This window comes from Dipodomys spectabilis, unplaced genomic scaffold (assembly GCF_019054845.1).
Source record: "Dipodomys spectabilis isolate Male_0828 unplaced genomic scaffold, ASM1905484v1 ptg000241l, whole genome shotgun sequence".
Classification (NCBI taxonomy): Eukaryota; Metazoa; Chordata; class Mammalia; order Rodentia; family Heteromyidae; genus Dipodomys; species Dipodomys spectabilis.
Window position 1 is genome coordinate 6,815,815 of NW_024870918.1, and position 13,978 is coordinate 6,829,792.

The 13,978-nt window shown below is 44.1% G+C and overlaps 1 protein-coding gene across 1 annotated transcript in view; it reads right to left on the bottom strand.

Annotated features, from left to right (window-relative positions):
* Cemip2 (cell migration inducing hyaluronidase 2) overlaps positions 1 to 12,887 on the bottom strand; it is a 73,727-nt gene extending 60,840 nt beyond the window's left edge. Inside the window, exon 1 of the mRNA XM_042699376.1 lies at positions 12,839 to 12,887. The gene's annotated coding sequence lies outside the window, so the exon portion shown is untranslated. The remainder of the gene's footprint in view (positions 1 to 12,838) is intronic.
* Between the last annotated feature and the right edge of the window lie 1,091 nt (positions 12,888 to 13,978).

Below are 13,978 nucleotides of genomic sequence, written 5' to 3' on the forward strand. Positions count from 1 at the left end.
AAGTCCATGTGTCACATGAGGATCATGGGGTAGACATGGAAAAGCTCTCAAGAGACACCAATTCACATCAGAGTGCTGAAGCTCACTAGATTTATCTTATGGCCAAGCAATTTACAATTTTCTATTTAGGCTGTCATTTAATTATAGGTTCTGAATACACTTAGTGTAAAAGTTTGAAGTGGATCTTATCTCTTAAGATCCTAAAAAGTTGAAAAAACAGTTAAGTATCAAAATATAATGTTGCAAGTGATTTATTGTGCCTGTGTGTGTGTGTGGGGGGTGTGTGTTTATGTGGTGCTAAGGAATTGAACCCAGGGCCTCGTGCATGCTAGGCAAGCACTCAACCACTAAGCCTTATTCCCAGCCCTCAAATGATCTTTTTTTTCAATGCACTTACTGTTAGTACTATCCTTAACACCTATGTTATTGACCAATTTAACATTTTCAATCCAACAAAATCTGAAATAGGCACCATCAACCCCATTTTGCCAATGAGAAATACTAAGGCCTGGAAAGGTTAAGAAAACTTTCTCACACTTCAGACAGCGCACAGACCCAGAATTTAATCCCAGGTTCTTAACTCTAAAGAATGAGGTTCTTAACTCTAAAGAATGATCCCGTTCTAGGGGCTCTAACTAGTTTCACTCCCCTGTCTTTCCAAACAATAGGGAGGCGGTGACTTCAAAGAATGGGTTTTACAGAACTGGCTGGAAGCAGCCAGGGCGTTAATCGCCTCAGGAATCCTTCCTACAGAAGCTCACTCAGAAAACACGATTCCTTTTTATCTGGGATCCTTTTTTAGCTAAGAAAAACTGACACTACCCACACAGCCAGTTCTTCTTAAACCTTTCTGATGGCTTTTAGACAGAGCACATATGAGAATATGTTTTTTTAAATTTAACTGTTGATTTGTGAAAAGAAGAAGAAGAAGAAAGGGAAGGAAGATAGGAAGAAGTAGGGTGGAGAGGGGGAGGAGACAGGGGGAGGGGGAGGGCTTGCTGGCCACACCCTGTGTTTTATGACAGAGCTCAGTGTAAATGAGATGTGCTCAATGGCTTCAGAAACTTGATGCTCAACTTCTTCCACTTAGGTCCCTGGCTTTAAAAACTAGAGCATATGACTTCACTCAATACCCTCAGAATCTCCCAGTCGGTCCTCACCCAACAATAAACAAGACTCTAGTCATAGAGATTATCAACAAACCCATTAAGCACAAAAGGGTCATTAGAGAAGCTCCATTCCCAGGACCCAAGGGCTCCAGAAATAAATGGGAATAGAAATGAAATCTAATCAAGGATTGATACAGAGTTTAAAAAGGGAATCTGCAGACACAGAGTATGTCCATGGTTTACAGGTTCGATTTGCGGACAAAAATAATTATTTAGATGAAGTTTAGACTTCACAACAAAGGAAAAGCACACCATTCAGGTGCTCTTGAAGAAGAAACAGCTCCCGGTGCCAAGAAGCTGAGCCAAATAATGGATACTTCCTGCTGGAACAAATCAGAGTATAACAAAGATCCCCTTTATGCTCTTCCATTAACAAAGAAAGGAGTGAAGTAGATATTACTGAGTGTCAGACTCATGGGGGGGGGGGGGCCGCTGCTACCATGATCAGCTCTGAAAAGAGTGGGAAGCCTTTGTGTACCCGGCTGCAATCATCCAATACCTCATTGTTTCAGGGTGAGAAAGGCTGTTATTACTTCTCAAGCTAGAGAGCCCTTTAGTAGGAGATAATGTCACCAGATGTACTCGAACTCACCCTCCCCCCCCCCCTCTCACACACACACACACACACACACACACAAAGCAGTATAAGAGGTTCAATGTTCAACAGAGTCAGCGATCCACTGAGAATAATCTGTTCTGAAGGTCACAGAAATGGCAACTTAATGAGAAAACTCGGATGGAGCTTGCCACAAACGAAAAAGCATCTTCTCAATCTGATATCTAATTATCTTTAAGTAGTTGTACAAAGGGGTTTCAGTTTCAATGCAGCATGTTGATTTATGAGTACAATACATCTTGATCAATGTCACCCCCCAAAATCACATATTGCTAACAACCATATATCAGTCTCAAACAAAGCAAAAATCCCAGGCAACTAAAATCGTTAAAAATATAAGACATAAACACATTAAGATTTCTTTTTACACTGATGAGTTTACATTAAGTAGAGCATTATGAATCAGTTACTTAAAATTTTACTGATTTCCACTTCTGGGTCTAAATGGCTCAGAGGAAGAAAAGACATTTCATTCATTCAGTAAATAATTGGGAGCTTTTGCTATCATGAGAGGGTTATGGTAGTAGGTCTTACAGGGGAGAGGTAGAGAAAAGATTTTATTAGCAATTACTTGTAGCTTTTGTTTGGGCTTGGCATCCTGAAAACAAAGGAGGGAATTACCAGCCCTCTCCTCTGCCTTTCAAGCCCTCTCAGCAAGCATTTGCCACCTCTGTAATTTCACTAGGAATAAATATTTCACTTTAATACAGTATGTGCTCGTTTGCATGACAAGTTGTTTAGGGTTGTTTTTTTTTAAGGTAGTACTTGCAATGGACATTTTCTGATCTACCTTAAGAGCTATTATTAGAGCTGGTGCCTAAAATAAAGGAGATAATCCAAAATGTGGGGGAATCATACTTTTATTCCAATTCATGTTTTAAAACCTGTGGAAAACAGCTGCAATTTCACGATGAATTTAGACAGTACTTTGAAATTCTTTGGGAGAATTATTTTGTGAGTACTTATGTACTGGAGGGTAAAAAGTAGTGTCCCAAAAGGCTTAATTATAAACCAAACAAATAGACAATTAAAAATTTGCACAGGCAGTTTAGGCAAGTAGTTGAAGTGGGTAATTAAAGATTTTACCAAGACTATGAAAAGATGATTTTCATTCTTTTCACCTCTCAGTACCTGCCTATGCAGTATTATATATAAAACTCTGTTCACAGGAAAAAGAGGAGGCATTACTTTAACCAAAAGTTCAAGGTCTTTAAGATTCTTGAAGAAAAAACACTACTTCAAGCAAAGAAATCAATGTATTATCTATGACAAACACAATTCTAATATGAAATTCAACTGATGAGTAAACGTTGCAATAAAACCCTTCACATAAAAATTCTAAAATAACGAATGGCAAATACCTGGATAATGAAAGCCTTCCCCAATCATTTTAGCACATACTATGAAATACAGAGGACAAAGGGAAAAGGAACACATATTACTGTGTACTGACAGCAAAGAAATGCTGTAATGGAGCCTCAGCCAGTAGCTCACATCTGTAATGCTAGCTACCTAGGAGGCTGAGATTGGAAGGCTTGTGGTTTGAGGCCAACCTGGGCTGGGAAGTTCCCAAAGTCCCTTCTGACTTACCAGGTGGGCAAGATGGTGTGTGCCCGTCATCCTAGCTAAGCGATCATGAGAAACCTAAAATGGGTAAATCATGGTCCACAAAAGTGATCAGACAAATCCAAGTCCCTTTCTCAAAAAGAACTGGCACAATCAAGGGCTGGAGGTATGGCTGAGGGATAGATCAAGCACCTATCAATCCTAGAACTGCCCCAAAGCAGTGATAAAAGGGAATGTCCTCTCCATACAGACAGTAGTACGTCAGAACGAGTAGAGTTCTTTTAAACTCTCTACTGCTGAGATGCTGAGAGGCAAACTAAATTGACTTCCAGAGGTGCTGTCACTTACAAGGGGTACAAGGATACCTGTTCCATGTCACATCACCAGTCTCCAAACTCCAAACTCAGCCAAGGCGGTGTCAAGACCTACACACTGGCCCCTTTATATACATGGAACACCTGCTGAAAATGGAACCCTTTTGATTCATTTCTGTTCTTTCAAATCCCATGTAGACGTTTTAATGAGCCCTTTTACTTTCCAATGAAAAAATTCAGGCTTGGTATAGGAACAGCCAAGAAGTAAGATCTAATCAAGTTTGCTCTTTTCTTTCATCAAGCACAGAAATTTCAAGACAATATCCAATGTACCTGTCAATTCTACAAATGACACTCTTAACTTCCCAAGAATTCCAGTTACAACTGGTCAAAATGTGGCTAACCAAGCTTTTCCTAGCCAGACAAGGGTGGCTCACACTTGTAAGTTTAGTTGCTCAAAAGGCTGAGATCTGACCAATCATGGTTGAAGGGCAGGTGGAGCAAATAAATCTGAGAGACTCTTATCTCCAATTAACCAGTAAGAAGACAGAAGTGGAGCTGAGCCAAAAGGTCAGGCAAGAGCATAAGGCCTCGCGTTCAAGCCTCAGTACTGGTACACACACAAAATAATAATAATCATATAAAGTAACTTTTCCTTTTTTAAGATCTTGGGAAAATTTTATAACATAGTAAGTAGGAACCCTAAAGAAGTAACACTAGCCAGCAAAAAGTAAAACATGACAGAAAAAAAGGTATAACTGAATTACCATGCGAAAAGATTACACATTTTACCATAATTATCAGTATTTCTGACCCAATAAACCCTGTTGCTCCATTTTCAACTAATAGTCCATATTCCCAACTTCATATATTTGGGAGAAAGTCACAATGCAGAATAACATCAACAAGATGATCTTTCAGGGATTTTTGTTTTGTTTTTGAGGGTAGGTGTTGAATATTTCATTTAATTTAATTTTACATTCAGAATATGATGGTCGATAAGTGTGATTAACAGTCTCATGAAGATTCTACACTTAAACACTATATAGATTTCTTTTTAAATAAAGAGTGGTTAGGGTGTTTATATACACATATATGTATATATATATATATACATATATATATATGTAGTTTAGAGGAATATGTGTAATACATGTGCAGAATAAAATATATCTTCCTTAAACAATCACTGCCAGGAATTTAGCACAAATGTGTATATAGCTGCTTGGGAAAAGACAGACGGTTAGAAAAATGAAATTCATTTTCAACCAGCAATCTACGTGATTGTGTGTAAGCAAACTCTCAAAGAACTGATCGCCCTGGGACCCGTGCACACAGCTTCACACTGTGGGGACACAGAGTACTCTCCACTAAGACCTTGCACTTAAAATTCTTTTGGACGCTTTCCCTTCAACTGTCAAAATCTGTATGAGTCATGATCACCTGTAATTGCTCTGGTGCATGAGGAAGAAGAAAGAAACAGTTGGCCTCCATTGCAATTCGTTTAGTCACATAGATCCAATTTCGCCTTTGTAAGCTACCCACTGAACCCAAGGCAGCGTTCACTGAAAGACCTTGATTATAAACCCCCTGTCTGAAGTGAAAGGCTACGCGACTCAAACATGTGAATTATTTTGTATTCTTACACCTGTTTTCTCCACTTAGCCAATGAATGATACTCCCCAAACTAGATGCCACGTATGCCTCACATTATTTTCCTCAAAAGGAAAAACTCCAAAATATACTACAGAAAAATTATAAGAAACATTGTATACACACACACACACACACACACACACACACACACACACACACACACACACACACACAACAAAGCCCTTTGCCATTAAGCTTTTAAATAAAGAAGTAGTTTTATCATTTCTTGTCCTGCCTAGAAGTTCATCTGTTAAACTCTGCAAGAAAACATATAGTCAAGAAACAATTAAATCTTTGGGAAACAAAACTTAGAAATAATATAAGCTTATACAAGATATATATATATATATATATATATATATACACACATATATATCTTGCAAATAGAAAATATAAATTTAATGTATTTATATAAATATATATCTTGCAAATATGTGTGTGTGAATTTTTCAGTGCAAGAAGATAAAATAATGAAACATACCAAATACTGTTTGAAAAGTTAAGGGGGGTATAGAGAGGAGGAGGATTAAGGAAATACAATGAGGTGACTTTTTCAAGATATCCTACGCACCTCAATGGAATTTTCATACTAAATTCCTCTTACACTATTAATATATGCAAATAAAAATGTATAGATTCCTCTAAAAGCTTTTATTTGTATCTAATGCTAAACACGTACCAAGGGATTATTTTCTAACCTTAAAGCTAAGTCATTATTTAACACTGTTAACTCAGTCTTACATCTCATTTTTTGTAGAAGGTACCCTTTAACCAAAAAAAAAAAAAAGGGGGGGGGGCTGGGAAAGTGGCTCAGTGGTAGAGTGCTTGCCTTGCATGCATAAGGCCCTGGGTTCGATTCCTCAGCACCACATAAGCAGTAAAAGGTGGAAGCGGCGCTGTGGCTCCAGTGGTAGAGCGCTAGCCTTGAGCTGAAGAGCTGAGGGACAGCACCCAGGCCCAGAGTTCACGCCCCATGACGGGCAAAAAAAAAAAAAAAAAAGAAAACGAACTTTAAAACTTGGGGGGAAGGGGAAGAGGTAGAGAGGGAAGGGATGGTAGGAGAAAAACAAAGGAGGTAACAATGCTCAATAGGAAATGACTGATTTCCTTACTCGTGTAACTGTAACACCTCTGTACAGTATTTCTACAATAAAAAAAAATTTTTTTAATGGAGCAAAGTATATAGGCCTCTGAGTAGAAGAAGAAAAAAAACTTTTAAAACAATTGTGAGTGGCATTGCTTTGGAGTGAGTTCTTACAAATCCAAACAAAACCAAAATGGATCTACTCAATTCAAATGCCACAGAATCAAACTGAAACTCTTAAGGAAGAAACAAACCATTTTCTCCCTGAGAAGAGATTACAATCAGAATAGGAAGTATAATAAAAGTTGCTTCTTCTCAGGAACAAGCAAGTTGCCTTATGCACATATTGACCAATCAGCTTCTCCCTATTATTTCTGTTCATATCTAAAAGCTCACTCTGCTATCACCCCCATCAGAAGTCTCATTCTGTTTTGTAGAACGGGGACTGTGTCCATTCATGAATCCCAAATAAAAGCCAAAGAGACCCATCTCAAAAGTTTCTGTCATGTTGCCTTTTGACTGAACAAGGAGATAAACAGGAGGAAAAAAGAGACAATCTAGACACCAAGACCAGGAAGGCAACAATCACTTTACCTCCTCTCGGTTCTCTGCTCCTGTCTGCCGGGCTTTTATTTCTCAGCTCCCTCCTCTTTTTCCCCCTTCCAGCCTCTGCTGCTTTGCCCCGTTCCCAAACCAGTTGGCCAGACACTGAGAGGCGCTGACAGTGACGGACGACTGTGCAGAGACACACAATGGCTGCACTGGCGGCCAGTCAGCCTGGTCACTGATCCTCAAAAGAAAGAACCAAAGCCAGAGGCTGACCTGAGGGAGGCTGAATTAATTAGGGTTACAGCAAAGGGCAGAGCTGCCTGTGGGCTACATTCTTCGCAGAGTGCCAGCGGCAATGCTGGCAAATGCTTCTCCAGAAGAAAGGGACAGAAAGCCATGTGGATGGGCAGGAGGGGGGGAGAAACTCACACAATAGAGATATATCTGATGTGAAGAGCGTAGACTCACTCTAAGTCCTCATCCAGTAACCAACTCACATTAAAATTCAATGACAGGAAGAAATAGATCCTGAAAAATAGATCTTTTCTCACGTTCTATTTTTTATATACTGTGTGTATGTGTGCACACGTGTGCACATGCTGGTCCTGGGGCTTGAACTCAGGCCTTCATGCTCTTTGCCTTACTTTTTTTGCTCAAAGCTGGCACTCTACCACTTGAGCCACAGCTCCACTTCCAGGTTTTACTGGTTAAATGGAGATAAGAACCTCTCAAATTTGTCTGTTCTGGCTTATATCCTTCTATCTCAAGTGTCCTGAGTAGCTATGATTATAGGCTTGAGAGTCTTGGCTTGATGAATATGTTAAGCTATCTTTCAAACCAAGAAATATTCTAAATGAACAATAAGATGACCAAATTGCAATGAGCTAGCATTAAAGCCAAGTATCTACCCACGAAAGTAGATCTTTTAACTGTAATACATACAGAACCATAAGACAATGTTAGCTGCTGGGAGCAAAACGCTTCAAAACCAGAGACAAGTTCTCTTGGGACAAGCGACTCTCTTCAGCATCTCGTGAGACAAGGACTCTGCTAGACAATGGAGACAGGAGGGCTCCAGGCCTCGAGCTGAGGGAAATGGCCCACATCAAGGCATTATTAGTGTGTGTGCTAGGGCAAAGAATCTGGGTTAAGGGGCCTGAATTTGTCTACCCTTGGTGAGTTTACAATCTCAAATTTACTCCACCCAATGCACACTCTCAAACAACTACAGGTAAGTTCCATTCATGAGTGTATACTAAAATCTACCACTGAACTCTCCTACTAAAACAACATCACACTGTCCAACAATGACCAACTCAGCAGAATCTACAGACTCAAGAAGTCTTTCCTCTCCTTTGGAAGCCCGGCCAGCAGGATGTCACAAGCAGGTAAGTTTCAAGCCAAAATACAAGTCATGGTTTATCTCCTCCTATGCCAAGGAGATAGGAAAGCAAGACCCAGGAAAAGGAACCTATCCTCCTCCTCAGCAATGGCCTTGATGCATACCAAGACCCCAGAATGTCAGAGCAAAAAGGAAGACTAGCCACCTAACAAACACTTACTCAACACTCGTAAGTGTAACTAAACACAGAGAGCTGAAAGCAAATCAGGCAAACAGGCTGTGTGGTGAGCTCAAAGGGCCACAAGTTCAAAAAAGAAGCAAGAAGAAATACTTAAAAGTCAAGTTAAACCAGAGTGCTAACCAGACAGCTGGGGAAAGTTACCCACTAACTGATCTTATCTACTCTTCAGTTGAGAAGAGGGGTTACATGGTATGAACAAGACAGGGTGTGACACAACACAGGTTCCTGGAAAAGCAGTAAATTGTTCATAATCAAATGTGAGAGTTAGGCATGGTATCCATGCCTGGAATCCCAGCCATCACAAGCAAGAGGACCACTAGTTCAAGGCTAGCTCAGGAAACCTACCAAGATCCTGTCTCAAAACAAAGGAACAACAAAAACAAAAAACACTGTTGTTTTAACACACACACACACACACACACACACACACACACACACACACACACACACACACAGTCTCATTCCTGCTGAAACAGAACTGAGGCATTTTTTCCCCGTGCTCAATGGCTAATCCCTAAAATGTTAATAATTAATTTTCAAATCTCAAAGTATCTGAAATCATTCTTTAGGGAAGTGAGTGGCTATTAGCAGAGATCATAGACAGCACAAGGCTTGCAGACTCCAGTAACAAAATCAATGCTTCGCTCGGGAAAGACCTGATCGACCGAGGTATCAGCATTGTGGAGGATATTTGTATTGTTTTCAGAGAAGGGCATCAAACTCAGCATCAATAAGGATGGTCATTTTTTCAGTGGCTCACAATGGACAGTCTTAGTTGAATCAGGCAACAAGGTCCCCAAAGCACATCCAGTGGTCTGAAAGCCACTTTTTAAATATGTTACAGCTAGGAATGCTACAATCTCTCCATAGCCAAATTTTTCCCCCTCCAGAATATCAAATTCTTACCAAATACTACAGAATTCTTACTTACCCTGATCCAACAATTGTAAAAAATGGTTACCGCTGGTCACTACGTAACCAACAAAACTCAGTGTGTTGTTACAAATCTGGTAGCAAGGTTAGAGTCATACAGATTTGCTCCATACATAGACCAAAGCACGAACATGTTGGGGGGCAGTCATTATGATCTCCAAGTCTTTTTCACTTTTTTAAAAGGGCATTTTTAATCAAGACCCTCGGTTACAGGTATCTTGTGTGTTCCCAGCACCCATTCTAGAAATGCAATAAAATACTTGCGGAACACAGTTCCTGACAACCAACACTAAAGGTTTCCCAAAGCAAGCAGAGGGGAAACACAAGAACATGCGAACTATTTGTAGTATGCTTTTTATTCTATGTTTCACAACTCAAGTCTGAATAATGCTTCCAGGAACTTGATTCCGTGGGGGAGAAAAATACACTGCTACAATATTTTACACGTGTCCCGTTTATGGAAAATGCAAGTAAAACGAACATTATTTTTACACTAAGTTCCTTATTTCATAGAAACTTATTACAAGTAACATGACCCCACTGTATATACCATATCATGTATGAAACAGTATCATGTAAGGAAAGACAGAATCTGCCTTAAACTCTCACGCAACCCACTGCAAAAGTTTGACCATTAAAACATTAAAATAAGTATATTGTTAACCCAACCACTGGATCAGTGAAACTATATCAGCAGGGGAAAAGAAAATGTTGTCTGGAAATAAAGACAAAGGCGTTTTTGTCCCTGTTGAGCCATTCATTTATTATGACCTTACCTAATTAGCTAGCCTCCCTGGGTCTCAACTCGCTTGTTTGATTTTATTTTTTACTCAGCCTATGTATGTAGCATTGTCCAGAAAACCAATATGACATTCATATCGCCCTTTTCTTGCTCAAAAAGAAAAAAAAAAAAACCTCACATTTCACTTGGCAGCTTTAAATTTCCGAGTTTGGATCTCTATCAAAGGCAATTTATTAAAATGTCCGATGAGCTTAAGCCCATTTCTTGGGGGAGAATAAAGCAAGCATTGCTTACAGATTCAAGTTTCATCTAGACAACAGCTGCAGTAATTGAGCGAACAGCCTTTCTTAGTCTTGTCTTACAGGCTCTACAAGTGGAGAAAACTAGAAAGGGTGATTTTCACGGTTTCAGAAATGCAAACCGAGGGCTTTTCCCTGCCTTTCTCTTCTTTACCTTTTTTTTTCTCCTGTTCTTCCTCTTCTTTCTCCTCCCTCAACTTCTCCACCTTTGCTGTCCTCTTCCTCCTTGAGGAGGGAAGGGATAAGGGGTGGAGAGACTTGTAGCCCAGACTGCCTCAGCCCCCCAGGTAGGAAATGGAACTCCAAACACCAGTTTTCAGGTCCCACTATTTTGCCTCACAGAATAAATTCTTACAAAAACTGTTCTACCACTCCTCCTCTGGCTTCTTAGAGAATCGCAAGCACAATGGTTTTTTCCAACCACTCACACGTTTATGGGAGCTTTCCTTGTCTTCCTGGCCTGACTAATAAATCCAACAAAAAAAAAGTATGTATTACTCAGCTTTGAAAATGGAACCCACCGTGGCCTGTGGCTTCTCCAGGGACATTTACTCCATTCCACTCTCTCTCCCTACCAACAGAACTCTCCAGAAGGCAAAAGTGTTAAGATTTCTTGCAGATGGCTGGCACACAGTAGGTGACAGGTATTTTGAAGAACTTGAAAACACAAATATTTACAACAGCATGCCAAATGTAAGTTGCAAACCACAAATTTGGTAGTGAGTATTCCTCCCTCTCTCCTTTTTGCCAGTCCTGGGGCTTGAATTCTGGGCCTGGGCACTGTCCTTAAGCTTCTCTGGCTTAAGGCTAGCGCTTTACCACTTGAACCACAGTGCCATCTCTGCCTTTTTCTGAGTAGTTTATTGGAGATAGTCTCACAGACCATCAGTCTCACAGACTGGGCTGGCTTCAAACCTAGATCCTCAGATTGCAGCCTCCTGAGTAACTACCATTACAGGTACTGCCTCCATTTCTCTTCCTTTAAGTACAAGATTCCTCCTTCTTTACAAAGATTGGCCCAAAGGCAAATAGCCAGTAAATAGCACCTGTTCAACTTCAAAAAATGGCTCACAGGACTACCTGTTTGCCTTCTCGTTTTCTGTCTAGCTGTTTGAGAACTTAGATTCAGGTTTCCTGTTGGACCTAACACTTGTGAAAATTCAATTATGTGCTAGACCAAGGAAGGAAACTTTACTTAAATAATTGACCAAGAACAGCAACTTCATAAAGCACTTCATACACGATTGCAGGTTCATGCGTGGAAATTACAGGTTCTACTTTTCTGTACACGCACACACACACACACACACACACATACCACAGAAAAGCAGATCTTCAATTTTCATTCACAGGCTGATAAAGCTGAACAGGTGAAGGCTGAGAATCTCAGAATTCATTTCAAATTGTACTTACCTAACCTGTGCACACACAACCTCTCTGATGAGGCAGCATCTGCTGTACTGAACTGAAAGCCAAAAAACAGTCTTCCAGTTTCATCTGTTCCTACCCATCCAGTGCAGACAGACAGAAAGATGAGACTTTTTTTTTGTGGAGTCATTCCCACAGTGGGACAAAGCATCACACGGTGCTACCTAACCTCCCTAACTGGAGGACCAGCCTCTAGCACTCTCCGGCGTGGCTTAGAAATGCACATTCAAAAGAACCTCTGAATAGGCCGTGGATTATAGAGCGAGAATATGAATCCCAGATCCATTATGGGAAAAAAAAAAAAAAGAGAAGAGAGCATGCTTCCTTCGGTGATCAATATGAAGAATATGAAGCCAGATCGATTGTGAGAAGAAGAAAAGAAAAAGCAAGCTTCCTCCAGTGGGCACCGTCAGAGCTCTAGGGCTATTTCATAGGTGTTTATTTGGAGCAGCTGTTCCCAACAGGTATTGCCTGGGCTATCCAAGGAACCAAGGTTTCCATGGGCTGAAAAGAGCCTCCCCGTCCCTCACCCCCTTTCCCACCACTAAACCCCACGCTTTGGACTGGGAAGAACTCACAAGACTTGTGCGTGTGCACACACACACACGTGCCCAGCATCCTCAGTGGTCCTAGTAACCCAAGGTAAGGGAGCAAGTTCCCAGGCCCTCGACCCTTAGCCCAGGCTGACCAGAGGACACACAGAGCCCCCCCCGGGGGTCCTAACCTTGGACGGGAGCGTTCACCCCAGTGAGCCCTTTTCCCCCCCAGCAGGGGGCATGGAGGGTCGTATGGCTAGCCTTCACTGCACTCTTGGGGTGCCCACCGCCCCCCTTCTCTGCCAGGACCTCCCAGCTCTGGTCGAGCCCCCCCCCCCCCCCCCCCCCCCGTCTCTCACCAACCTCCTCCAAGTGCCAAAGCAGTTCCCCAATCTTGAAGCCAAGGCGCCCGGGGGCTCGGGCAGAGCCGCGGGCGGCGGCGGCCCCACCCACGGGGGGGGGGACCGGGATCCCCGCCGACGCCGGACACTGGACGGCACCCCCCGGCTGGCTTCCGGCGGGGCTGACCCCCCTCCCCCCACACGCACACACACGCACGTTCAAAGGTCCATTGTTCCAAGAAAAGCCAGAGAAAGGACCCGACCCCGACTCGGACCCCGCGGGAACGCGGTTTCCTGCAAACCCGGAGGCGCGAACCCGGGAAGCGGGGAGGCTCGGGACGGACGGCGCCCCCGGTCCCGACAGGCAGGGGGCCAGGCCTCCCCAGGTGCGCGGGGCCGCGGCCCGGGCTTACCTTCCCCCCACACTCCCGGGCGCGCGGCGTCGGCGGGCTCCGGTGCCCCTAGGCGGCGATCCGGGGAACCCGAGCGCGGAGCCCGGCGTCCCGGGGTCCCGATCGCCTCTCCATGGCCCGCGGGGGCTCCGCCCCCCGCCTCCGCGGAGCCCGGGTCCGCTCCGCGCCGCCGGGCGTCCGCCTCGTCCCAAGCCCCGGAGAGCACGGGGGGCCTCGGCTCGCGTCCGCGCCGGCACCGCCGCCCGGCTCTCCTCCCGGGAGGAAGAGGAAGGAGGCTCGCGGGCCGGTCTGCCCGCGCCGAGAGTCCCCGACACGGCCCGGGAGGGAACCGGGGTGCAGAGCGCGTCCCGCAGCAGCGCAGGTCCCGGCTCGGCGGGCGCCGCCACTCGCGAGGGCCGCGCTCAGCCTCCGCCGCCGGCCCGACGAGCGCGCGGCGGGGCTGCCTTGGGCCGCGGGGCTGGGGATTGGGCGCGCGGCCGACGGCGCGCGAAGGAGGCGGGGCGCGAGGGAGGCGGGGCGCGAGGGAGGCGGGGCGCGAGGGAGGCGGGGCTGGGGATTGGGCGCGCGGCCGACGGCGCGCGAAGGAGGCGGGGCGCGAGGGAGGCGGGGCGCGAGGGAGGCGGGGCTGGGGATTGGGCGCGCGGCCGACGGGGCGCGGGGGAGGCGGGGCCTCCGGGGCGGAGGAGGCGGGGTCGGCGCCGAGCGGCCTCCAGCGGCGGGGCCCTGGGGACGCGGGAGCTCGGCGCTTG